The 26,998-nt window shown below is 37.9% G+C and overlaps 1 long non-coding RNA gene across 3 annotated transcripts in view; it reads right to left on the bottom strand.

The window, feature by feature from the left end:
- Nucleotides 1-26,321, bottom strand: part of LOC138145008 (uncharacterized) — an 84,765-nt gene extending 58,444 nt beyond the window's left edge. The window contains exons 1-2 of one of the 3 annotated variants that reach the window (XR_011164075.1): nucleotides 26,226-26,321; nucleotides 25,732-26,121 (exon numbers count right to left, since the gene is read on the bottom strand). This is a non-coding gene — a long non-coding RNA (uncharacterized lncRNA). Of the gene's footprint in view, nucleotides 1-25,649 lie in introns of all 3 variants that reach the window. The other 2 variants (XR_011164074.1, XR_011164073.1) reach the window with 2 other exon arrangements.
- Between the last annotated feature and the right edge of the window lie 677 nt (nucleotides 26,322-26,998).

The following is a 26,998-nucleotide window of genomic DNA, read 5'->3' as shown; positions in this document are numbered from 1 at the left end:
TTAAGCTGTACCACCGCCATCTTAAGCTGTACCACCGCCATCTTAAGCTGTATCACCGCCATCCAGGTCTTGCCCAGATTGTGAGAACTCCCCCAAGGCTCCATTCTAACTCCTCTTTTCTATCCACGCTCTCTCACTTGGTAATCTTATCAGATCCTGTGTGTTCAATTATCATCTCTATGCAGATGACTCCCAGATTAAGTTATCTTGTGTTAAGTCTTTTGCTAAAGTTCAAGTCTCATGGCATTACCTGCTTGAACTGTATGTTCCGTAATCTCAACGGAGCATATCCAAAGCAGAACTCGTTAATTTCCACCACAAACACTTCCCTCTTTCCAACTCTCCTATTACTATAAAGCACACTTACATTTTCCATTCCTCCGAGTTTAAGACTTCGGTGTCATCCTTGACGCTTCACGCTCACTCATCTTACATATCCAATCCATTGCCAAATCTTGTCTTTTCTCTCCACAGTATCTTCTGCATACATCTCCTTTTGTTCCCTCACACAGCTACCACCTTAACACAGACTCTTATGATCTTTCACCTGGACTATTAGCCTTCTCATTGGTGTCCTTGCCTCGAGTTTCTCTATACACCAATCTGTCCACCAATTAACTGCCAAAAGCAATTTTTTTCCTCCTAAAGTATAGGTCTGACCAGGACACATCACTCTTACCACTTCAGTTAACTCAGTTGACTCCCTATTACTTCCAGGATCAATTGTAAAGTCCTTTGTTTGCCATTGAAAGCTCTTTACAACCTGGCCCCTTCCTACCTTTACAATCTTCTGATAGTCTACTCTCCATGAACTCTACAATCCAGCCATATCAGTCTACTTGACATTACCCACATAAGATATTCCATCTCAGGCCTTTCTGCCTTTGTACTGACTGTTCCCTCCCTCCGTAATGGGAATGTAAATTTTAAAGATCTTCCCTGCCCCTAGGCTAAAGTGCACCAGAAGCCTGGGGAGGGAGGCTTGTTTTTCAGTAGATACTTTTTGATTGGCCAGTGGGTCAATAAGGTTGTTACATTCTCTGAGCCAGGAGAAGGCTATATAAGCCCTGATGTGTAGCTTTGTTTTGGGACTCACTTTGAGAAGTGTTCTGTGATTTGATCTGAATTCTGGGAAGCCGTTGTTGAGAGTCCCCCGGCTTTGAAAAACCCAGAATGTGGAAACCCAGATGTTGACTGGGTATGGATGTAATGGTTGGACAGTTTGGAAATCTGTCTACTTGATGTTTCTGTCTTGATAATTATGCCTGTATACTTTGAGGTTCAGGGTGCTGACCTTTTCACCTGAACAAGGTAAACGATATATGTCTGACTGATTAAAGTAAGCTTGTTAACCCATTTTGAGTTGCTTTCCTTTAACAAAGCAGATCTAAGAACCTGTGGTAGCTGCAAACCCTGAGGATGCTTGGGGTGCTTGCTGCTACACCCTCCCAACCTCCAACTCCTAAATTCCTTTAAAGAATTTGTTCAAGATGATGAGCAGGCAGATTTCAGAAAAACCTAGAAAGTCTTATATGAACTGTTCCTGAATGACTTGAGCAGGACCAGGAGAATATTGAATACACAGTAACAGCAGCATAGTGCAATGGTCAACCATTATTGACTTAGTTCTTCTCTACAATACAGTGATCTAAGGCAATTCCAAAGGACTCATGACAGAAAATGCTATCCACATCCAGAGAAAGAACTTATAGAGGCTGAATGCATATCAAAGCATACTTATTTTCACTTTATTTTTCCATAGTTTTTTCTTTTGTTCTTTTTCTTCTTCCACAATGTGACTAATGTAGAGATATGTTTTGCATAATTGCACATATGTAACATGTCAAGTTGCATTCTGTCTTGTGGAGGGGGAAAGGGGAGAAGTGAGAAAAATTTGGAACTCAAAATCTTGTGAAGAAATGAATGTTAGAAATTGTCTTTACATGTAACTGGAAAAAATAAAATGGCACTAAGAATAATTTCTTCAAGGACCTATAATGTGCAAAAATAGTTATATCAGATTTTTTTTGTGGTAGCAAAGAATTAGAAATGGAGGGAATGCCATCAACTGGGGAATGACTGAACAAGTTGTGGTATAAGATGGTGATTAAATACTATTGTGTTATATGAGAAATGACAAGGGAATGGTTTCAGAAAGACCTAGGAAGACATATGAAATGAAGCAAAATGATGTTAGAAGAACCAGGATAATATTGTACACAGTAACAGCAATATTGTCTGATAATCAACTATTAATGACTTAGCTATTTTCAGCAATACAATGATCCAAAGCAATTCCAAAGGACTCATGACAGAAAATGCTATCCACCTCCAGAGAAAAAAATTGATGAAGTCTGAAGGTAGATCAAAGTATATTTTCTTCTTTTTCTTTTTTTGGTCTGTGTTTTCTTTGCAACATGGCTAAATATGAAAATATGTTTTGCATGACTGCTTGTGTATAATTGATATCAAATTGCTTGCCTTTTCAAGAAGGGTGGAAGGGAGGAAGAGAGGGAGAGACATTAGAACTCAAAATTTTCAAATGCAAAAGTTAAAAATGTTATTATATATAATTGGATAAAGTAAAATATATACACATATATATTTTACAAAAAAATTTCCTTCAAGACTCAGCTCAATTGTTAACTTCTCCAGAGGCCTTTCTTGGTCACCTAGCTGCTACAGCCAGAACTTCTAAAACTTACTTCCATTCTCTCTGTGTTTATATTGTATATTCTAATCTCTCTCATTAGAATATAAGTTCTTTTTACAGAATAGAGAGCAAGAATAATATATAGATGATGAGGGTTACAGATTCTTTTTTCCTCTCTTTGCATATCTCCAGCTCTCAGCACAATGTCTGGTAAATGGTAAACATTTAATAAATGCTTGTTGTTTGATTGATTGGTAAATGAAATCTGTGCACAAATCCTCTGCTTTAAACAGATAACAAAAAAGTAGAATGAGATAGTGGTAAACAGAATGAGAGAGAAGATTCCATGACATTTCTCATTTTTTTTTCTTGCCTTTTGGAGGGCAATTGGGGTTAAGTAACTTGCCCAAGGTTACATGGCTAGTTGTGTGTGTGTGTGTGTGTGTGTGTGTGTGTGTGTGTGTGTGAGTATGTGTTAAGTGCCTGAGGCCGTATCCGAACCCAGGTCCTCCTGACTCCAGGGCCAGCGCCTTACTCACTGTGCCACCTAGTCACCCCCTCATTCTCTTTTAATAAAAGTTCTATACCAAAATGCCCCTCCACTGGTCAGACTCTCTTATTGGTTACTGCACTACAGTACTTGACTAAGTCAATATAACATTTTTTCATATCTACATTCATTCTTGACATGAATGACATTCAACAAAGGTAGACTGAGGCATGTTTTTTTCTGAGCAAGATAAAAACTTATTAATAGGGCATGAACCTAGTAATAAGACAGGTCAATGACTACCTCCATTAGCCAAAAGACTTCAAAGAGTAAGATAGCTCTCTTTTATAGTTTTGGGGGAATACAGAACAAAGAATAGGACTTCATAGGTAGGAAACAAGTTGTGATTACAAGAGTTTGGCATCGTGAGTGGCAAAATCAGTATGACTGGTTCCAGAGTTGAGGCATCAGGAGCAATATGATTGGTTGGAAATTGGGTATGAGGAGCTAGCAACAACCCTCTCCTTTCCTCCTATGACTAAGACATGTTCGTTGTTTGAAGCAACCTGCAAGGTTAGAGATAATGGACCAGACTTTTTTGTTTGGCAAACCAGACATCCTTGAAGGATGGTTTGGTGATATAAATGTATTAGATCAGATTCCCTGGTGTTCAATCACATCCACCAAGAATAACAGATTTCCTTGAGGGAAGAAGAAAACTGTGGTTAGCAGGAGAATTGGATTTCTAAATTTAACTCATTATGGGCCAGTTGAATTTCTGAACTAAGTTCAGAGACAAAGAATCATGACTTAGGCAGTTATAGGATAAAATCAATTAACTATAAAGTAGGATCAATTAAAAGATGATATAGTATCAATCTGATCATTTCATTCCCTGTCACCTCCCTCCCTCTCCAACTGATAAAGCAAGAATAACAAAATTGCAATTACAAACACATATAGTTGAGCAAAACAAACTCCCCCATTAGCCACGTCCAAAATACATGTCTTAGTCTATACTCTGAGTTCATTACCTCTGTATCAGGAGCTAAGTAACATGTTTCATCTCAGGTCCTCTAAAATTGTGGTGTTGATATTTTGTTGATCAGAGTTCTAAGTCTTTCAAAGTTGTATGCCTTTACAATAGTGCTATTATTATATAAATTGTTTTCCTGATTCTGTTCATCTCACTTTGCACATGTCATCCCATGTTTCTTTGAAATTATCCCCTTTATAATTTCTTAATAGTATTATATTATGATATAATGTTATAATGTTATATTATAATAAGTAATAGTATTCAAACATATAACACATAAAATGTGTGTGTATATATTTATATACATACATATATATGACATATGTTCCTTATTTAATTCTGAAACATAAATTGTCTGATCTGGGTATTTGATTAGTGGAAATTCTCTAAGCTGGGTTAGCTTTCTTATGGTCTTGGGATTTTAATCATTGAAACAGGAAAAGGAATTTTCATTTAAACTCAGTGATTTTTCACTAGCCAGCCAAGGAGTAAAATAGCGTTGTAATGCATGGACACATGATCTATAGAAGGTTTTCAACTGTCAACAACTAAAATCTCATGGATGAAAACATGTGACCCTCTGGGTATGAGCAATTGAGAAAATCCAAATCAGTATCCATTCAAAAGATCAATTTGTGCTTCATATTGGAGGTCCAGAGAGCTGCCAAATAGCAGCAACTAAATACAGAAATCAATGAATTCATTTCAGCAAATAGATATGTTTTTTCCAACATGAAATTACTATTAATATTTTTCTCATATATGTGGAATTAAAGTCCTAATAAATCAAAGATATATAGTTTCCCCTCACTAATAATTTCCCCCCATGGGAACAAGATTATTTTCTTTTCCTGTATCTTCACACTCCAGTGATTCTCAGCAAGGAATAGTACGGGTGATGCAACTGAAAATACATGACACTTGGACATGATATGGGAATTTTATATTTAAGGAACTATTTTGTGGACATACATCACCCCTTCATCTGACCAGAGCTCAGATTAACTGTCATGGTGGGAAAGACACCCCACCATCTGCGATTTTAATGAAAGAAGATACCAGCTCCTAAGAAGCAGTTAATATTCCCTGGAACAGCTGTGCACTGTTTCCAAAGAGAATTATGGGAGATGCACTGCATGCATGGCATTACTTATACGAATTTGATTAGATACAGTAAAGTAACCCAAAAATGTGTACTAAGAACACCATCATGTCAGAAGTTAGAATTACTATCATATTCACAGCTACACATACCTTCTGGATTTCAGGAGCAGCAAGCTATTACCTCACCTGTTTCTCTAATTTCAACAGAAGTGATGATAAATTATTTTGTATGCTGTAACCAGATGACATAATATAAATTTTTTTTAAAAAAGGAATTCGTGTGTGAGCAAGACAGTCATAATTCTTGCCTGTCCCACCCACCTACAACCCTATAGAGGTCTTCTCCCTAACTCCTGAAATTCCATTCCATGCAATTCACCAAGCTTGTAGAAGGTACCTCCCAGGCATGCTGATATACTAAAATGCTGATAAATTTATTTCAGTATAATTGATTTCCTTTACAACCCTGTCTATTTTATCTTATGCATTTAAAAGCATTATTCTAAGAAAGAGCCCTTCGGCTTCACCAGACTACCAACATGTTCTGATCCTGGGCACAAAAAGGTTAAGAATCCTAGATCTAAATTTACAAATGAGGAAACCAAGGCCTGAGAGTTCTCATATCTAGTCAGAAGCAGATCTAGGATGTGGAACCTAAGTTTCCTGATCATTGTCCAGTTGACTTCAGGTATCTTTGTAATGCTTAATTGAGTTGTCCAAAAACATGGCAACAAAGAGTTTTCTCTGTATTATGGGAAAGATAAAAATTGTAAGTGAAATGGAATCGGCTAGTCTCTCATATTAGAGGACCAACTACATCACTAAAGGAAAAAAATGTAAATGTGCCTAATTTGCACATGCTACAAGAAAAGACAGACTCATACAGATGTGCAAAAACAGATCCTTTCAGACGTGCTGGAAGATGCACAGAGTGGGTCTGGAATTCAACTCAAGAAGTACAAGCAGTCTTCTTCCAGGACCGTGACACTTTCTCAAAATGACAAATATGTTGACATAAATCAATAAACAGAACTGACCAGCGTTTTCTAAGATGATTTTTACTCCTTAATGCCTTGAAATAACAAACACTATTTTTAAAAAACATTTAAAAATAACTTGCAGCGCAGTATTTACTTGTTCCTGTTGAGAACGGAGAACAGAAATAGCCACTTAAGGAGTCTCTGGCATAAGAACAGTGTGCTATATTTTAAAATAAAATCATGACCAATTCTCTGCTATCGAAAATGAACTCTGTGAAACACTTGCAAATCAAGAAAATGCAAATGAAGGAGGAGCTTTCACTCCAGCAAAGATAGAAAAATGAAATTTTTATCTGTGGATATTCTTTGGAAGTGGAGAACTGCACTCCTGCAAGGATGTGGAATATATTATCTATGTATATACAGGTCTATAATAAAGTTGAGAATTAATATTTAACAGCTTTGCTTTACAGGAGACTTAAAGTGAGGTCCCTGTGATGAGAATTTCTTTTAAGTGTCACACATATCAAAGACAAATCAAAGTTTTATCTCAAAAATCAAAATAAATGTGTACATAATACGGTATACATGTTTTCTAATTAAAGTTGGCAAACAAGGAACAAATTAGCATCTTCACTGATGGAAATGATTTGCTTTGGCTACACTATTTTGATGTAGCCAATAAAGGGAACCATCCATAATATATTAGCGTTTTAAATTTTTTAAAAGGGAGAAAGTTATAAGGAATTCCTTCATAGTGTTTCTGACTTCATTACCTATCAAATCATAACATTTGGTTGGTTTGTTTCTTGCCATGGCACAACCTCAAAGGACTTTATTTGTGCTTACGAAATAAATAATATACGGAACCCTTTAGAAAGGCAACATAAACTGTACCACTAAAAATGTTTTCTTATGTTATCAAAAGGACTTGGCCTAGGATAGCAGAACTCAGTAAACAGCTGGTCACATGGCTTACACAAATTAAGCTAAGAGGTCATGTTGTAAGGACAGAGAGAGCTTGAAAAAGCTCTAGGAAGACATCGGAAACTGAACCAATAACTAAAATACTACTATGAGCTCATGCTTCAGTTTGGGACACACAAGCAGTAAAGAGAATTTTGGTACTATTTTGGATACAAGTATGCAAGGATGGTGGGCTTGCTGTCTACAAAGAAGCTTATCTTTTATAAGTCTCTGAACAACTTTCAGAAGAATTTGGTCCTATGTAATATCATATGAGGAAAATGAGTACTTATACTAAATAGTAATGCTGGTGGCATTTTAATATGTATCATCCACAGAGATTCAAAATTCCCAGAGGTTAAATCATTTCCCTCTATAACATTCCATGGGCAGCTCTCTGACCTTAAAAAAATCCTAGTGTACTTATAGGCAAAAAATAAAATTTTAAAATGACAGGAAAATTTTCAAAGAGATCTAATTAATAACTATTGCATTGAGCAATAAATAAACAAGTATTCTTAAGTGCCTACTATTTGACAGGCATAGGAGTTGGGCATGCAAACACAAAAATGAAATAGTCCCTGACCTCAACAAGCTTACATTCTATGAAGTGAGATAATATGAATATGTGGATGTATATACAAAATCAATATAAAGTCATTTTGAGTGTAAGGGTATTGGAAGGTGGAAAGACCAGGTAAGACTTCATGATGACAATAAACCAACACTAGATAGACTGGAGAATTTAAAAATTATTAATTAATTCTCCAGTGTAGACAATGTTCTATGTACCCTAGACCTAACATAACCAGTATGTGGTGACATACTGGTGAAAGCATTGGACCTGGAGTCAGAAAGATTTGAGGTCATATCTCACTTAACCTCTATCTGCCTCTGTTTCCCCATCTATAAAATGGGGATAATAATAGTACCTATATCCCAGGGTTGTTGTGAGGATCAAGTGATAATATATTTGTAAAGCCCACAGCAAACTTTAAAGCATTATATAAAATGTTAGCTAGTAGTAATAGTAGTGGTATTAGTCGTAGTAGTAATAGCAGGGAATAAGTAGTAGTAGTAGTAGTAGTAGTAGTAGTAGTAGAGGTGGGGGATGGGAATGGTAATGTTCTGCTACCATCTGGACAGTTGGTGATAAAGTGAAGAAAAAGACAAATTACTGAACAGTAATACTTTAATGAAATACAGTACTTGCCACTAACAACAGAGAAGCACTGTGGAATGATGGATAAGGAGTAGACTGCTACCATATTCTAAATATAGGATCCTAGGTCAATTAACATGTCAGGGACCCCAGACAATTCTCCAAGGTTACGAGGTGCAGAACCTCAATAGATCTACATTTATAAAGAGAATTTCCTTACTGGGAATTCCTGACCAGTGAAATCACAGGTCTGCTCTCCCTGTCTCACTTAGGGAGTATGCTGGTGCCAATGTGAGCATAATACCTTGGGAATTAGCAAAGGATAAACTGGGCCTTGATTTATTGTTTTATCTGTTGTCTACACTTAAGAAAGTGATGGAGGGGCAGCCAGGTGGCACAGTGGATAGAGGAACAGACCTGGAGTCAAGGAGGACCTGAGTTCAAATATGGCCTCAGACACTTAACACTGATTAATCATGTGACCTTGGCCAAGTCACTTAACCCCAATTACCCTGCCTTCCCCCCTCCAGGAAGCAAAAGAAAGAAAGAAAGTGATGGAGAAAATGTTAATTCAGATGAAACCTAAAAGTTTATAAAGATACTTTTTTCAAAGCATAAATTGTCAAATATTTACATGCATACCTCTGTTCCTTTCTCCTTTCCCACCAAAAAACATTGTAATACTTAAATCTCTCACTTCTCTAGGACAGCAAATACTGCCAGAAAACAGTTTCAAAATCTAATATGACCTCTATGAGACACAACACCAATAAATACCCTGTATTTTGAAACTTAATCTCTCAGTATCTGGCCAAGGTTGGATTCAGTACAACACGATGGTGGCCTAACTAGTAAGCCAGGCATAAAGGCAGGAAGTCAAGTAGAAATTATCCCCTCCCTTGGGTGCACCTTAACCTTCTTTTGTTCCCAAAGAGCTGCCATTTGGGTCACTTTTGCTTCTGGAGTCTCAAGGAATAGCCTGGGATAACAGTCAAATTTCAGCTGGTAATTCAAAGATTACAGATTTTTTCAGTGAACCGTTCCTGTCATGTTAGTCCCACCTTGTACATCTCCTGAAGAGTTGGGGAAATTATGTATAGTTCAATGAACAGAGTATGGAGCTGAGAGTAGATCTAGTTTTATAGTCATGGCTTTGACACAAATATGTTTGTGTATGTATAAGTATATGCATATATACACATATGTAAAATCACACACATATGTGTGGGTGCATAGCCTCTGGCAGCACTCCAACTCTCAACCTGTTTCTTCATCAACAAAGTGAGGGCATGTGGGTAGATGGTCTCTAAAAGACCTTCCAACTCCAAACTTCTATGATTCTAACCTCAGTTCCTCCTTCTTCAAAGGGGAATGATAATTCCTACTCTGGTCATTTCATCTGATTGATGTCAGGATTAAATAAAATAAGAGTGTTAAGGTACTTTGAAAATTAGAATAAGGGCTTAATGCCTTGAGAACCTGGCACCTTGAAAGGGAGCCTGGCTTGGGCTTTGAGCAAATGGCCAAATTGTTAGAGATTTCAGGGAAGCTCAGCAATACAACGGGATTATGGTTGAGTGTTACCATTTTGATGAGAAGTTTAAACAGAGTTCCTTAAAAATTATCCCCAATAATCTCATTTTGTTCATTAATGCACATGTATAAAATTTGTTCAGTAATTTGTATTCTACCTGCATTTTAAATACTAGTTGATTGCTTCTTTTCTGAGGGAAGGGAAAAAGTCTGTGATTCAGTTGATGGCACACTCTTTTGTCCCTAGAAACCACGAAGGAAAAACTGTTAAAATAACACGATTCTAGATTTTGTACAATGACTAAGTAAGAAAATAGGTCCTTTTCTCAAGGAGCGTATAGCTCAACAGAGGACTGCAAGACAAACTGAAATATAAAAATGCCCAGGGATTGTTAAATATGTGGGAAAGATATGAATTACTACAATAAGAAGAAACTGAAGTTGTTGGTGAGTTGCATTTGTAAATAATCATTGTGTGTGTATGTATGTTGCAACCCTCCCCTAGATTTTATATTTCATGAGGGCAGGGACATCCATGCTTCATCTATCACTGTGTCTGTCACTAGCTCCTAGGATAATACCCTGCACATAATATGTGTTTGATAGAGATGTGATAGTTCCTTGATTGTACTCTTACACCCCTAATAACTTCATTTGCTCCTTTTCCTGCTGAGACACATGGACGTAGGGGGAAGGAATGAGGAGAGAGGGCTAATATAGATGGTAAGAGTAAATAATCCTAGTTGAAGAACTCTGGGCTTGTAGCTTGAAGGAAAGAGAATCTCAAAGACATAGAAAGAGCATACGTCTCACTCCATTCACCAGTCTATGACAGGAGGCTATAAAGCTTCCTGCTGGTGCCTGTAGAGTGGTACATACAAAATCGAGACCCAGAATCAGTTGAGGAGGCTGATGATACCAACAAACAGTGACCAGTAGGTGTAAGCCAGGAAGACAATTGACTCTCTTTCCAGGTCCAGTATTTGGGAGACACAAGAAAGTGATTTGGAGCATAGTTTTTGTTAAGCAGTATGTGTCATTCTGCCCAGCAAGAAGAAAAGTTGCAACATATAGTATACGTTTATATAATATATCTCTCTATGTCTCATGGCATAACTGAGAGAACAGACATTAGATGGTAATGACCTTCTTTGTCAGTCACCTGCTGTGACTAAGAGACAGGACTATAACCTAAACAGAATTTTTCTGTCTTCTGGAGATAAAATTGGGAAGGAGTAGAAAGTTGTGTGCTATGGCATTTATCTATTGTTTTCTTAATTTTTATTATGCTTTCATCTAATCTAATTAAACTATTTTAAACTATGACCATTGAGATATAGATGATTGAAACAGTGACCTGGGTCTAGAAGCCACAGGAAGGGCTGATAGATGGGGTGGGGCAATGAGTGGTATGTCACATCTAACAGACACTTCCATGCTGAGAGCCCAGAACATAACAGTATGGGATGGAATGTTGAGTGATTGACATCCATTTGCCCCATGGCCCTAACTGCTGACAGCACCAAACCTGTTACATTAATAAATGCTAACTGAATTGAAAAGAATTTAAACGAGGAAAGTATCTTGTAGGGAATGACATTTGAGAAGTATTTTGAAGTACAGAAGGGAAATGACTTGGCAGAGAGAGGAGATAATGTTCCAAGACAGAACAACAAAGTTTTCCTGATTGCAGCAGATGAATGCAGGCAGAGGAGAAAAGAGGCAATGAGGAACAGAAGATTTACAGAAAGAATAAGAAGATAAGGAACAATTAAATAATAATAGCTTGCACTTACTGAGGGTTGTATGCTTTTTAAAGCACTTTTTCCTAAAGATCATTTGATTCTCACAACCCCGGAAAGTAGAGAGACAAACTGTTATCTTGATTTTACAAATGAAGAGATTGAGACCTGTGTCCAATTAATACCTAATTAACTGGACCAAGACTCAAACCCAAGTCAGTTCTGACCCCAAGTCCAGGACTTATCCACTACAGTATTGTACTGTTAAGCAATGGTAGCAGAGGAAAGGTTTGGAAGTGATAATGGAGAGTGAGAAGAATTCTAACTTTCCCTCTATGACTAGTGTTTGGGGGTCATCAGCACTGGAAAAGGTATTCAAGCAAGGTGTCCAAGAGTGACAGAAGATGGAAGGAACATAAGAGGAAGCAGGTGAAATAAAGTTTTTGAATGACAGGACAGGGTTTACTATGGCACAATGAAAGGGGCAGGTAAAGGTGAATTGAACCATAAGAAGGGGTAGGGTTGAGGTAGATGAACTTATGAGAATTGAAAATGTGTTTGAGGGACCTAAGATGGAATCCACTTAGACAGCCAGCCCTGCGTCTGTATTTGTATACAGACAGCCCTGTATCACAGGAATTGGAAGAGTAACAGGCAAGAGGTTGCTAACCACAGCGGAGATGTGTCACCTTTTGACTAGGGATCCTACTCTGAAAAATCCAGAGAATGGAACAGGTTACATTAGTTCTCTTTTATGTGTTAGGGAAGAAGGCAGATTAGGTTTGGTATTAGTGTTTCAACCTGTAGACGAGGTCCTAGAATCAAGAGGTCTGGTCCCTGGATCCTTGATCCTGGACCAGGGTATTTAAATTTGGTGAGGGCCAATTGTTGAAGATTCTGGTATTGGAGTTGTATGGTCTGGTGTCTGAAGGTCTTGTTCAAGAGATAAAAATTTTATTTCATGAGATATAGAGTGGCTTCAGGAGATGAGAGCCTGATATGTGAGTTGATTTTAGCCAGACTGAGATATTTCATACAATATGACACCTTAAATGTATCTCAGGCAGGCAAGGGAGGGGAGCCATGCCTTGTGATATCAGGAAGATGGGGTCAAAGGACCAGGAAAGAGACAGAGGGGACCCATACAGAAAGTCAAAATGGCTCTAAGGAGATTAAAGCATTCCTTTGACTATTCTCATATTTGGAATTAGAAATAAAAATGCTAAGGCATACATGATGTAAAAAAATCTGAGCAAGGACTGTTGAAAAGAACATATAAAGACAGGCAGGGTTTCCTAAATTGGAGCAGTGAGAAATACAAGATGGCAGCAGAGGACAGGGGTGCTGGCTGTCAGGTCAATGGCAAGGAGATCCTAAGCCAATCTAGCAACCATGCTATGCTGCAAACCATGCTGACAGTGGTAGACAGGCAGTGATGGTGGTGAGAGGCTGGGATCAAGGCAATAAGCAGTGAACAAAGAGGAGGCAGATCCCAAAGATAAGGAAGGCAGCTAATGGTAGACTGGTCCTAGAACCTTTAATAAGAGTATGTGAAACAGGACTGCATGTTTTGATGTCAGGAGGCTTGCAGAGTCTGTGTGACTAAACTCTGGGGCCTGAAAAAATGATGGCATTCACCATTGTGAGTTATACTATTTCCTTGCTAAGTGGGCCAAGACAATAACCCCTTCTTTGAATGTTGTTTTGTTTGGTTGGTTAGGTACATCTCTCTCTCTCTCTCTCCCTTTTTTAAAATCATTCTTCCAACTTTGTTTCTTTTTAAGCTTTAATATATTTTTATTTATTTCATTTAATACTTACCAATTACACATTAAAAAAATTTAACATTCTTTTTTTAAATTTTGAGTTCCAAATTCTCTCCCTCCTTCTCACCCTTCCCCTACTCCTTGAGAAAGCAAAAAATTATATCAATTATACATGTGGAGTCATGAAAAACACATATCCATATTTGCCATGTGGCAAAAGAAAACATACACACACACACAAACAAGAAAAATAAAGAAAGTTTAAAAAAAAGCAGTTGGCTACCGTTCAATAAGCTTATACCATGTCAAAGCCTTGGTAACCTCAATCATTTAGAGAGGTCTGGGTCTTGAGAGATATTAACCAGATTCTGACATTCAAAGGAAAACTTCTGGGCAGGGACAAAATGAATCAGAGATTTTTATTGAGAAATATTCAAGACTAAACCCAGTCTCTGAGAGGACAAAGAGAGTACCAGTAATGGGGCACAGGTTACATATAGGATCAGTCCTATTGATGTTGAAAATATCTTACGTCGCTTAAAATTACACTGCAAGATTTGGGACACCCTGTATTGTATAGCAAGATGGCTGAGAGGTTATGTCCAACTTCTCCCCACATCTCAAAATTTAAAAAAAAATTACCAAATAAAAAAGCAAAAGGAAAAAGGGAACACATCTACACATAGAAATTCCTACAGGAAAAAAAATATCCACTGGAGCCCTCTGTGCTCTGTACTTCATAGCTCGTTCTTTCCCAATCTAGGTCCTCCTCTCCGAGCTTGCTATGGTCATACCATTATCTGAAAAAGCCACTAGAAATCTACCCAGTGGCAAAGATTTAGTTGTATTCTGCCACAGCACACAGAGAAGAGGTCTATGAATTCACCTATTAACATAGAATTATTATCTTTGAACAGAATTAATTACTTCCAAGCATTCCTATGGAGAAAATCAGAGCTAAAAAGAGTTTTTTTTAAATACGAATGAACAAAATGAATGGACAAAAATATGAACGAACAAAATAAATTTGAATGAACAAAATGAATTTAAGAAAGGTAAACAAATCTGAACTTACAGAAAGTGTTAAGTGGTGATCTAGTGCTTATATTCTGAAAAGGACAAGAAAAGATTAATTATCCTTTCATAGAATCTTTCCCTTACTCCCATTTAAGGGCCAATGAGAGAACAAAGAGAAACTACATCTGAATTTGGGTGTGGAAAATAAATAAATAATAATAGCAAAAAAGAAATACCTTGGGGGTGGCATAGTATAGAGAGAAAAGAAGGGGAGAAAGATAAGGAATTAATTTCTTGCAATTGTCATACCATAGGAAACAGTAATTCAGATGCAGAGGTGAGGAATAAGGAAAAAGTGGGGATCTCATGAACTTTTCTCTTACCTGGGCCTAGCAAGGGAAGGGGAAAAAAAGTATGTGTGTCTGTATGTCTGTCTGTCTCATTCTCTGTCTGTGTCAGTTTGTATGTGTGATGCATATGTAATTTGTTTTGATGGATGCAATCCCCTTTCTGACCCCTTCAATAAACCTTCCACTTCCCTATCTCATACCAGTTCCCTCCTTATTTTACTGTACTGCCACTAAGATAAATATCTGTATATTTATACACACATATATGCACACACACACACACACACACAAGAGGTAGAGACAGGGAGTTGTACTATCTCTATACTTGGACCTTAACATAGTTACTGAGGTACTCACAGAGGAGGTAGACGTGGCACCAAATTGAACAAAGAAGAGAAATTTAAAAGGACTGAGCTAAGTATATATAGAGAGCATCCATGCTGGAGGTGGTAGCAGGAATTTGAAGGAAGGGAAGATAGCAAAGTAAATTAAAACCTTATTAGCAACAGAAAAAAGGCAAACAAGAGAATATCAATAACTACCAACCAATACCTCTACAAAATCTATTATAATCATCTACACATTAATTGAGGGGATCCCCACTGAAGGTGTTAGTAGGGAACAAGTGATATTCCTCAATGGACCACCACATCTTGTCCATCTTACAATTAACTGAAAGGTTTAGAGAAGGGGTTGGGAACCTGTGACCTCAAGGCCACATGTGGCCCTCTAGGTCCTCAAGTGAAGCTTTTTGACTGAATCCAAACTTCACAGAACAAATGCCCTTAATAAAAGGATTTGTTCTGTAAAACTTAGACTCAGTCAAAAGGCTGCACCCAAGGCCACATGTGGCCTTGAGGCTGCAGGTTCACTACCCCTCTTTCAGAGAATATCAGATCATATTGTTCTTCTTCACTGTTTATTGACTATGAAAAAGTATTTGATTTGGTAGAACAAAACTCTGCTTACAAGATCTTTAATAGCTAAATGTGTCCTATCTATACCTCAAGACCATTCCATATTCCTCATAAAATTTAATAACAGAAATAACGAAATAGATACTTAATATCTAGATACACACAATTATAAAATGCTTATTTTTGTTTTTAAAAGAAAAATGTGGTCAGACTTGTGTCTTATCTAGATTATTCTGTGGGATGGATTGGAAAGGACAGAGACTGGATACAGAGAAATCAATTAATTAGAAGGGTTTTCAAGTAGTCTATGAAAAAGGTAATGGCCATGAGAATGGAGAATAGAAGATGCTCAAATGAATCTAGGATCTCAATAATTTGATTGTTTACTCCAACGACATAGACATTGATGTACATAGGAATCAACAGATTCATACCTACCCTTTTGTGTGACTCGTCTACATAGGGCTGTAAATTTGCCCTGGAATGTCCAACCAATATGCTAGAAGCCTTTCTTGCTTTCTCCTGACATCAGGAATGTCATTTGCCTCTTTTTGTATCCCCAGCATTTAGTATGGGGCCTGGCACACAGTAGGCACATAATAAATGCTTGGTGCCTGATTAAATGACTGCCTGATGGAAAGACTGGAGGAGACAGTAAGAGGAACAACTTCCCCTAAGGACACAGGGTCTGCCATATCACAACCTGCTGAGCTCAGTACAGAGATTTTCATTATTAGATGGTTGGCTACTAGAGGATGATTTTTCTCATCCATAATTTCAAAGCATTTCCTACCAAGGAATAGAGATATGATCTTTTGGAGATAGTACTGATGAAATTAAAGACCCTTGACATATTAAAAATAAATGCCTTTGACCAAATAGTAACAATCTTAAAGAATAGCATCTTGAGTTTTATTTCAAACAGGTAAAATCTCATTTTAATGAGCTCTGCTTCATGCAGCCCTTTTCCTATCCCAGTGGATAGCCCACAGTAACTAGGCTTTACTGATTTGGTTTCAATAAAATCTATTAAAGGAAAAAAATCCTGTAGAACAGATGTGTTCATAAGGCCTCATCCATGAAGCAGTCAAGCTATTTAATGAAAACATTGTTCCTTTGGTTCAATATTTATTCTTTAGCCTTGTAACTATGTTTTTATTTGCAGGGTCTCAGTGGGGTTGAAAGTAGAGGATATGGGCTAGGAATCAGGCAGCTAACTCAGTCTCAAGTAGGAGCAGTTGAGATAAGAGAAATAGAAACAGGGCAGGGTTAGAATTTCAGCTGTAATTACAGCAGGAGGCAGAAATAAAGGTAATATACCTCAACTTTCTGGTTGTTACTGTCTTCAATGTTTCTCACTCCCCATGACTCACATTATATGGAAGCCCTAAAAAAATCATCTAACCCACACCCATCCCTAAAATTATATCATTTGCAAATTATGTACAGAGAAAAAAGCTTTTGCTTTATTTAAACAAATAAAAAATAAAGGATAAAACTTCCATACTCTCTAGTGAAAGGTTTTCATTAAAGCATAATTTGAATTTAATGAAACAATTTGGTCATCTCATGCTGTTCATTAAAATAGGATTTTACCTGCAAATATAAATAGCAATTAAAAAAAACCAACTTGTTTAATTTGAATGCTTCTTGCTAATGAAATCAAATATACTATTTTGTTTATAGAAAGTTTTTTCGGTGTTTACAAGCAGGTAGGAATACTGTAGTATGGTTTATTTTCCAGTCCAGAGTTCCAAATGTGCAGCCTGATATCATGGGGAAAGTTCTGTGTTTGGAAGTCAGAAGACTGGTGCAACAAAACAAGGGGTCTAGACTGGATGGTCTCTATTATCCTCTCCAGCTCAAAAGATATGATCTTATAATCCTATGAACTGTAATCAATGAAGGGCCCCTCCTTATCTACTGTAGGCTCCTCTTAACTCCAGTCTGGTTGAGTCCTAGGGGAGCCTGGGCTCTAAGACAAGCCAGGGAAAATGTATGAAGAACCTCCTTCATCTCCATGACATTTAGATTTCACCTGATGCTGAGATGATTGACTGGTTGACCTCAAGACGATCACTTACCCTATCTGAGCTCCAGCTGCTTCAATTGCAAGAAAAAGATACAGCTACTCTCAGGACTTAGCTCATAGTTTGTTGGGAGAATGACATGATATAGGTAAAGTACTTTGGTTCTATAAAGAAGCTATTACTCTTATTGAGAAGCATTGTGGTTTACAATGAACAGAGCATTGAACTTGGGAGTCAGAACACCTAGGTTTGAGTCCTGCCTTCAGTACTTGCTAGCTATATGTCCATGGGATTGAGGAATAGAAAATAATCCACTAGTTGTTCAATAACATTGTTCTATATGTAGACACACATACATATGTGTATATGTGTATGTATATAGACACATATATGTGTGTATGTATATAAAATATATATGGATGCATATGTATGTGTGTATACACACACTCACATATGTAATTCACCCTTTAGCATGCCACCAAAAGAGCTTAAAACAGAACTAGGAAAGATGGGCACCAGGGGTGGCTATGTGGTATAGTGAATAGAGCACTGGCCCTGGAGTCAGGAGGAACTGAGTTCAAATCCAGTCTCAGATACTTAACACAAATACTAGCCGTGTGACCTTGGGCAAGTCACTTAACCCCAATTGCCCTCAAAAAAAAAAAACAAAAAAAACTATATGGGCACCAAAGGCATTCTCTAAGCTCCAAGAAGATTTCAGATTTTACCTGAGGGCAACATACTAGAAGGTCTATGCTTCTGAACTTATAGGGGATACAGGCCTTGAAGAGGGCTTTTAGGCAGGATGCGAGAAGAGAAATCACACACAAAATCAAGCAAAAATCAAAATAGGAAGTAGCCTTTGAGAGTTTTGTAAAATGACATATTTTTTAAATTATAAAATCATATATTTGGAGGTGAGGGTGACCCTATGGTAGGCCCTCATAGAAAAATGTTAATTTCTGGATTATTTAAGAAATGTGCCACATAAACATCGCTTTGGTATAAAACACTGGGGAGAAAACACTTGAAAGGATTATGCTTCAGTTTCTTTCAAGGCACTAGAGACCTATTAAGAATTAGGAATATGGACTCATATGGCATAAGTACTACAGCTGATTTGCTGTGGACATAAAGTGAATAATTGGGTAGGGAAATCTACTGTGGGGAGATGGGTCAAGATATTTGTGGCTCAAATGACCTGCACCCACACACACGTACACACACACATACATGCACAACATTAGTTGATGCCAGAAAGTTAAGAGAAAAAGAAGTTTCACTGATTAAGTTGCAAGGAGAGCTAGCCAAACCCCTGGTGTTCCTTAAAAGAAACCAGCTTGCCACCTCTGAAACTCAATCAAGGGGGAGTCTAGCCCTCAACAAGATGTGTAGGAGACCAAAAGAGTTGGAGGGGGAGAAGCTGCAAGGAACCCCACAGAACTGAAAGAACAGAAGTAAAGGTGGAGGCAGACCACCACAAAAACCAGGCACCAGGACTCGAGATTGAGCCTATATGAGGCAATCAGACACAGGGTCTTTCTTAAATCCTATAGCTGTTAGTGCTTCTCACGAAAATTATCTTATATTTGTTCATATTTCATACATATTGTATTGTGTATATATTTATATATACACATAGCTATGTGCATTTGCATATATGTGCAGATATACACACAAATATACATATATATTTATATATACACATAGCTGTGGGTATTTGCATATATGTGCAGATATACACACAAATATACATCTATATTTATATATACACATAGCTATGTGCATTTGCACATATGTGCAAATATATTTATATATACATAGCTATGTGCATTTGCATATATGTGCAGATATACATACAAATATACATATATATTTATATATACACATAGCTATGTGCATTTGCATATATGTGCAGATATACACACAAATATACATATATATATTTATATGTTATCTCCCCCTCCATAGACTGTAAAGTTTTTGACAGTAGGAACTATTTAATTTCTATCATTGTATTTCCAGGACCTTACAAAGCACCTGGAACTGTGTTTAATGGATATTTGTAGGTATTAAATGAATATTTGTGTCGATTGATTCTTACTACATTAAATGTTTTAATTATCTTATTTAATTTATACAAGTTAATGTTTTTCTGATGTCCTCTTTGAGAACAAGGCGTTTATAACAACCATTTGCTTCAGACTGGTTGTGAGCATTATACTGGGTACCCAAAGACTATGCCCATGGAAATGCAAATTCTGTCAGACTTCATCAGATTGTAGTGACTTCAAGGATAGGCCCAGAGAAAAACATAGATCTGTCATATGAGGACCAGGTCAGCTCAGTTCAGAGAGATTCAACACCAGGTTGGACCCAGAGTAATGAACTTTTAAGTCATAACAACTCAACAAGACAGCGTGGTAATATGTTAGAAATACTTTGAAACCATAAAACTCTCTATATATATTTGACTTATTGTTGTTACTACCACTAAGGCATAGATGCACTGAAAACTGCATTACTGGTGGAGAGAAAACACACATTAACAAAATCATGGGTCCTTGAAATCTTGGAGTATGTAAGTTAATATACAACAGAGAGAATAAGTAATATTTATCTCCAAAGGCTCTTGTACAACCAAGAAACTGGAGTAGGGTGTCCTGAGGAGAGCTTAGTGTAGCAAATTTTCACCAAATGAGAGGATTCTAGAGACAGAGAAGGGATCTCGGAGACCGTCTAGTCTTCATTTTATAGATGTGAACATTGAGACCTGGGGAGGTTATTTGACCAGCATCACACAGGCAGTAAGCACCCAAGTCGAGATTTAAAACCAGCTCACCTGACCAGTGCCCATGCTTATTCCAACATACCATGTTTCTTCCAGAGTTCTCAGACATTCTTCCATCAGCAAATTAGTAGAATGAGTCTATATGATTAGCTAATTGTAACTTTGGAAAGTAGACAGAGACTGGCCCTGAGGGAATGTGTGGGACAGGACAGAGCTCAGTTAGGAAGAAGATGGAAGTCAGGCAATGACAAGCAGGAGAACTCTAACCCTAAACTCTTTTACTTTAAGGGTAGCAATTCATTGTTGTGGGCATATCTCAGTTACCTGGTAATAAGATGGGTTAACACAGCAGCTCATTGGCTTATTTTGTGTAAAAAAAAAACCCTACACCTTTACACAGCTAGATCTGGATTAATGTGAATAATGAATACCCTGAAGTGGTAGTATGTATTCGAATTAGCACTATATGTAAAATATAGTAATTGGTTCCAGCCCAATGGAAATATTCTGTGTAAACTGAAATAATGTGTCCACTTGAGGGAATTCATTATTCACACTAAGGGGGATCCAGATGTGCCAATAAAAATCACACCCAGCTGGTGAGCCACTATTTGCTGACCCCTGATTGAATGAAAATGCCTCATTTTACATACAAGGAAACTGAGGCCCAATGTGATTTGCCCAAGGTCATACAGCTGGTAAGTAGCTGAATTCTAATAGCTTTTTTCCATCAATATCTTAGTTGAATGAGTTTATAAGAGTAGTTCATTGTTCTTTCTCCTACCTCTGAGGCCTCTGTTCTTTGCCTAAGGTTCTTATACATCTAAAAATGGTCATATGCTAGATATTAGATATTAGCTTTGAACTTTCGTTCCAAAGCTTTTTAAGTAATATTATATATTAAGTAAGTGTTAGGAGAGAAAGGGAGAGACAGGATGAAAGAGAGAGAAGAGGCGAAAAGAGAAAGGGGAGGATGAGAGAAAAAAGAGGAAGAAAGGAAGGGGAGAGGGAGAAGAATGAGGAAAAGTAAAAGAAAGAGAGAGAGGGGAAGATGGAGAGGGGGGAGAGAAAGAGAGAGAAAAGAGATGGCAGAAAGGAGGGGAAGGGAAGGGAAAGACAGAGAAGAAGAAGGTAAAGGAGGAGGGGGAGAGGAGAGACAGAAAGAGACAGAGACAGAGTGGGGGAAGGAAAGAAAAGGAGAACCTCTTATTAAATATTAGGGTTTGGGGCAGAACACCCATTCTTGAGTTCCCGCCAATTTTCCAGAATTATATTTCTTTTAATATTCTTTTGAGCTTTGTAAAAATAGTTCTAGAAGAAGCACATATTTTAATATTAAGTACAACTCTGAACCCAGAATTCAGAAGACTTGTGTGGTTTAAGAATTTCACCATTCTCATCATTATAATTTTCATCACCATCCAAAAGACTAAACCCAAATCTGTGACAATGACACTATATATAATAATCTCTCTTTGAAGCTGAGCCCTGTCTACAAGAATAATAATACACTACACTACTTCTAAAAGCAAGTCAAGTAAACAAGTATCTATTTAATCTCTCCTGTGAAAATACTAGACTTGAAGTCAGGAGACCCCAGAATCAGGTTTGAATCCTTGCTCTGATGCTATTAGCCCAATTAGCCAAGTGCATTTGGGTGTCACTTAACATCTCTAGACTCAGTTTCTTCATCTGCAAATGGAAGGTAGAGCCTTGCACTTTGCAAATTTTAAAGTGCTATTTAAATGGCAGTTGTTTACTATCCCAGTGTCTGCTAGCATACAGGAAAAGCCAGTGAAATGCTCCCTGTTCTGAAGGAGATTAACACACATTCAATAATTGGCTAATGCTATTAGGGTAGAATATAGTGTTAAACTGTGTGGCATTTGGGTGTTCAACATGAGTTCAAATAAGGAGTACACAACTGAAATGACCCAACAAAAAGTTAACTACAAGGTAGTTTCAGAGAAAAGACATGAAGAGTTGGAAGACTTGGTGCCAGCTAATTGTGATTGTGGTGGATTCTTCATACAGAAGGAGACACATCTTTAAAATGATGGGATTGATCTAGGGGGCTCTGAGGTCCTTTCTAGCTCTAGATCTATAATTTTGTCCAAACTTCTGCAGCACCAACCACACTGGCATACCCAGGATGGCTGCTAGCATGGGTTCTTAGATCTGCTTTACTAGGAAAGCTAGCTGTTTAAAGGGGCAAGAATCTTTTTAAATTACATTCACTAGTTCAGGGGAAAAGTCAGCGCCTTGAACTTCAGGGAAAATACAAGCAGAGAAATAAAGACCAACAGACAGGGCTCTGACTGCTTGAATAAACTATACACTTTACAAACATCCCTGGATTGAGAGAGCCTTTAAATCTGAGTAGTTGGGGAACTCTGAACATGTGGCCACTCACAATCTCCACCAGGAAATCACAAGATTCTTCTCATAAGCAAGCAACTGAGAGTATATATACATGCTTTTCAGAGCCGGAAGGCATCACAACCCTCCTGACTCAGTGCCTAATTAGAAATTAGCAAAAGGTGTGAAAGCCTCCCTATAAGCAAGCCTGCCCTAGGAAAACTTCCCTTAGTGGGCTCCACATGAGGCCTATTAATGGGCCAGAAGATCTTATATCCCATTAACATTACACCACCACCACCACCCATTTTATAGATGAAGAAACTGAGGCTAGAGATGTCACAGGTAACTTGCCTAAGATCGAATAGGTAAGTAGCAGTCAGGTTCTTCGATTCAAAATACAGTGCCTTATCTACCACACAATAGTTCACTGTACAGATGTGAAAATTCAGAATGCACATCAAGTAAAGTGACTTAACCCTTTGATAGAATGAATCACTGGTGGTTTTTGAAAATACTACCAGAGTCCTTTCCAAAAGTCCTTTCTCAGAGTCCTTCCAAAATATTACACTGGCTCTCTGACCACAAATCAAAAAATACAGTGTGAGTAAATATTCCTTGCCAAGGTTTTCTCCAAATACATAATTTACATTAAACATTATATATGCATTCATATGCATCTACAACCTCCTCCTTAATTCAGGATATATAAGTACATGATTTAGTAATCATAGCATTATTATATTCTCCAAAATTAAATACATATTTAAAAAGGAAGTCAATTACAAATAGTGATAGTGGCTTAGGATGTATTATACTTAATAATTTGGTGATAGATAAAGAGAGAGAAATCTGAGATTTAAGGTCCTGGTCCACCATTTGCAAATCACATTACCTTAGCTATACTGAGTGTCAGTTCACTTGTTTCCTAAGAAAATGAAAATGCCCTGTCTACATCACTATGTAATTGTGAAAGTTAAGTGAGGCAAAAAGAAGGAAAGCTTTCTGAAATAATACACATTATAAGGTATTGTTACTATTGCTTCCCAAGTAGGCTTTCACTTGCAAAGATGGGACTGGAAAGGAGGCAGCCTTTCTACACTGGAAATGTAGACAGGTGGGTCAATGGAGAGAACACTAGACCTATGGTCATGAAGGCCCAAGTTCAAATTTGGCCTCAGACACTTACTAGTTGTTTGACCCTGGGCAAGTCACTTAACCTCCCTCTGCCTTGGTTTCCTTCTCAGTAAGACAGAGATGATCATAGCACTTACTTCCCAAAGTCGTTGGGAATGATAAATTAGGTAATTTACAATAACAATATTGTAAAGCCACTTTACAAAAGTTAAAATGCTATGTAAATACTAAGATATTTATCATATTATTATTTATGTAAATACTAAGATTGTGGAGGAAAGGATATTTTTAAAGGGAAATACAAAGTGCCAGTTAATGGTGATTATGTCAGATTCTGCGCGTCCAACTCCGTCAATTTATTAAACAACTACGATGTGCCAGGAATTGTACAAGACTAAGGATAAAAGATTAAAAAAACAGACAAGCTCCAAAATGCAACAACAAAATTACACAATCCCTCCCTGAAGGAGTTTCCATTTTCCTGGCAGAGATTGTGCATGTATCATACTACGATTCTATGACTCTTGGGTGCTGTCCATGTGACAATCCCCCAAGCTTACGTTCTAGTGGAGGAATGTAATGTGTGAGACAAGGATCACCTGGTCTCTGTCCTGACCGGGGTTTGCTAGAGCCAGTACTTACCAGCTTGCAAGAGCTAATTGTCAAATGTTCAATTAATTTACACCTCAGAAATCAGCAAAGGCTACAAATAATGGCTTAATTTATTGTTTTGTTGATTGCCTAGACAATCATAGTGATGGAGAAAATGTCAATAATTTTTTTTCCAGACTGCTGGTAGTTAAACATTTACCATCCAACCTATCCAAACACCCTTCCCCTATCCATGCCCCCTTCCAAAGGCCCTGAGGCAGGGAGCCTCTTTAGTTGGGACTTAACCAGAGGTGAGAAAGTTCAAATCAAAGTTGAAACTGCTCAGGGTCCCAGGTGACCCCAAGGACACTAGTGGGGAATAGAGATATAATGAAAGTTATTCAAGGGTGAGAAACCCAATAGAGAAAAAACAGGAGGACTTAAGATGGGCCTCACCTGCAGACTTCACATAATGGATGCCAGGTGTAATGCCATGCACAGAAGCTTTCCAGAAGAACTGCTACTGTGAACAGCCTTTTTTAGGTTCTGATTACTCAGTTTAGTAATCACTCTATTTATTCCATAACAAAAGCAAAACATCCATGGAAAATCAAGGTACAGCATAATTCAAAATATAGCATTCACCATATTTCAACTTATCACAGAAAATCACAATATAACAACATAGTCTCAAAGTAAAATAGTCACTCTTAAGTTAATTCAATCAGTCTCAAAATAGTCACTCTTAAGTTAATTCAATTAGTCACTTATCAGTAGTCTCAAAGTCTTCTACTCTTGGGGAAAGGATTGATTAACTCAATTAGTCACTAATCAGTAGTCTTAAAGTCTTCCACTCTTGGGGCAAAGTCTTGATTAACTCAATCAGTCACTAATCGGTAACAATAGTCAAATTACTCAAAGTACAATCAGTCACTTATTCAGTAAAATCTTACTAAGTATCATACACAAAATCCTCCACCCCTTAGGTCACTAGTAAACTTTAATTCCATAATTACTCCATACCCAAAGAGAGGTCTTTTCTTCATCTTGACTTGGGGCCTGTTCTCAGATTCCCTGGATCCCCCTCCATGGTCCCAGATTCTACCTGGGTTCAATGGCAGATAGCTCCCAGTTCCTTGACCAGCTCTCTGGGGAGGTCCTGCTCCACACTGGCTTTCACAGGGTCTGGTCCATGTCAGCTCCTACACCATTTCTGCTCCAAGGAATTCAAAGCTCAACCAAGCCGCAAACAAAGTCTCAGCATCCTGGTCATGCTTCAGTCACCTGGCCTCCTGGCTCCTGGGATCCTGGCCTCCTGGCTCTGGGCTCCTGATATCCTGTTCAGAAGAAACTCCACCAAGTTTTCAGGAGTCAGTTCTCTATTCTTCTGTAGCTGTTCTGCCACCAGATCTCAGTCTCAAGGAAATTCTGACTGTGCCTCTCTGGGGCTTTTCTTATATACACAATATTACATGTACTTCCTTCAGCCAATTTCCTGTTACGTCAGTAAGGAGGGGACAATCAGAGGCTTGATCAGTTACTAAGTGTTAAGTACCTGCTACTTTTGCCAACACAACTTCAAATTCAAAATTACATTACCATTACACAGGGGTCCAACCAAATTCTGTAGGCCATCTTCCTTAAGGTGCTCCTGCTACACAGCCCATCTCCATACTGCTTTCTCAGATGTAGCCTATGGGCCAAGGTGTGGCCACCCAACAAATCAGGAAGGAGAAAGAGACCACTCCCTCAACCACTCAGACTGGCTTGCCTTCAGCCCACTGTGGTCCCTGTTACAGCAGCAGCAGCAGGGACATGCAGATACTAGCCAGTTTTGCATCTCTACTAGAGGAGAAGAATGCCTCTGATTTGACTTCATGTGTACATATGTTGGCACAATGGATAGAGCCCTGGACTTGGAGTCAAGGAGACCTGAGTTCAAATCCAGTTTCGAAACTTACCAGCTGCATGACTTAATCCTGTTTGTCTCGGGGTCACCTAATCTATAAAATGAACTGGAAAAGGAAATAGAAAACACTTCAGCATCTTTGCCAAGAAAATCCCAAAAGCAGTCACAAAGAGTCAGACATGACTGAAACAATAACAACATCACATTCCTTGCTAAATAATCCCTGTATTGTGGGATTATTAGAGAGAATTAGCCATTAGTCTCAATTTTTTTTTTCCTTTGCTTAGCACTTTGCCACATTGGGGTGGGGAGTGGGGTTCCAGGGACTCCTCAGGAATACAGGGGACAAGACTCTGACCCTACAGAAACTCAAGTGGACCCAAATTCTGACAGGTTTGAAAGCCCCTTAGGAAGTGAAAAATTACAAGGCTATCTCTCCTATTTTCTCCTTTCTTCTAAGGGA

This window comes from Petaurus breviceps, unplaced genomic scaffold (genome assembly GCF_028583685.1).
Source record: "Petaurus breviceps papuanus isolate PSGF00001 unplaced genomic scaffold, PetGlider_PUasm1.0 90723, whole genome shotgun sequence".
In the NCBI taxonomy this organism is placed as follows: Eukaryota; Metazoa; Chordata; class Mammalia; order Diprotodontia; family Petauridae; genus Petaurus; species Petaurus breviceps.
This window is presented reverse-complemented; position numbering and strand designations above follow the sequence as displayed.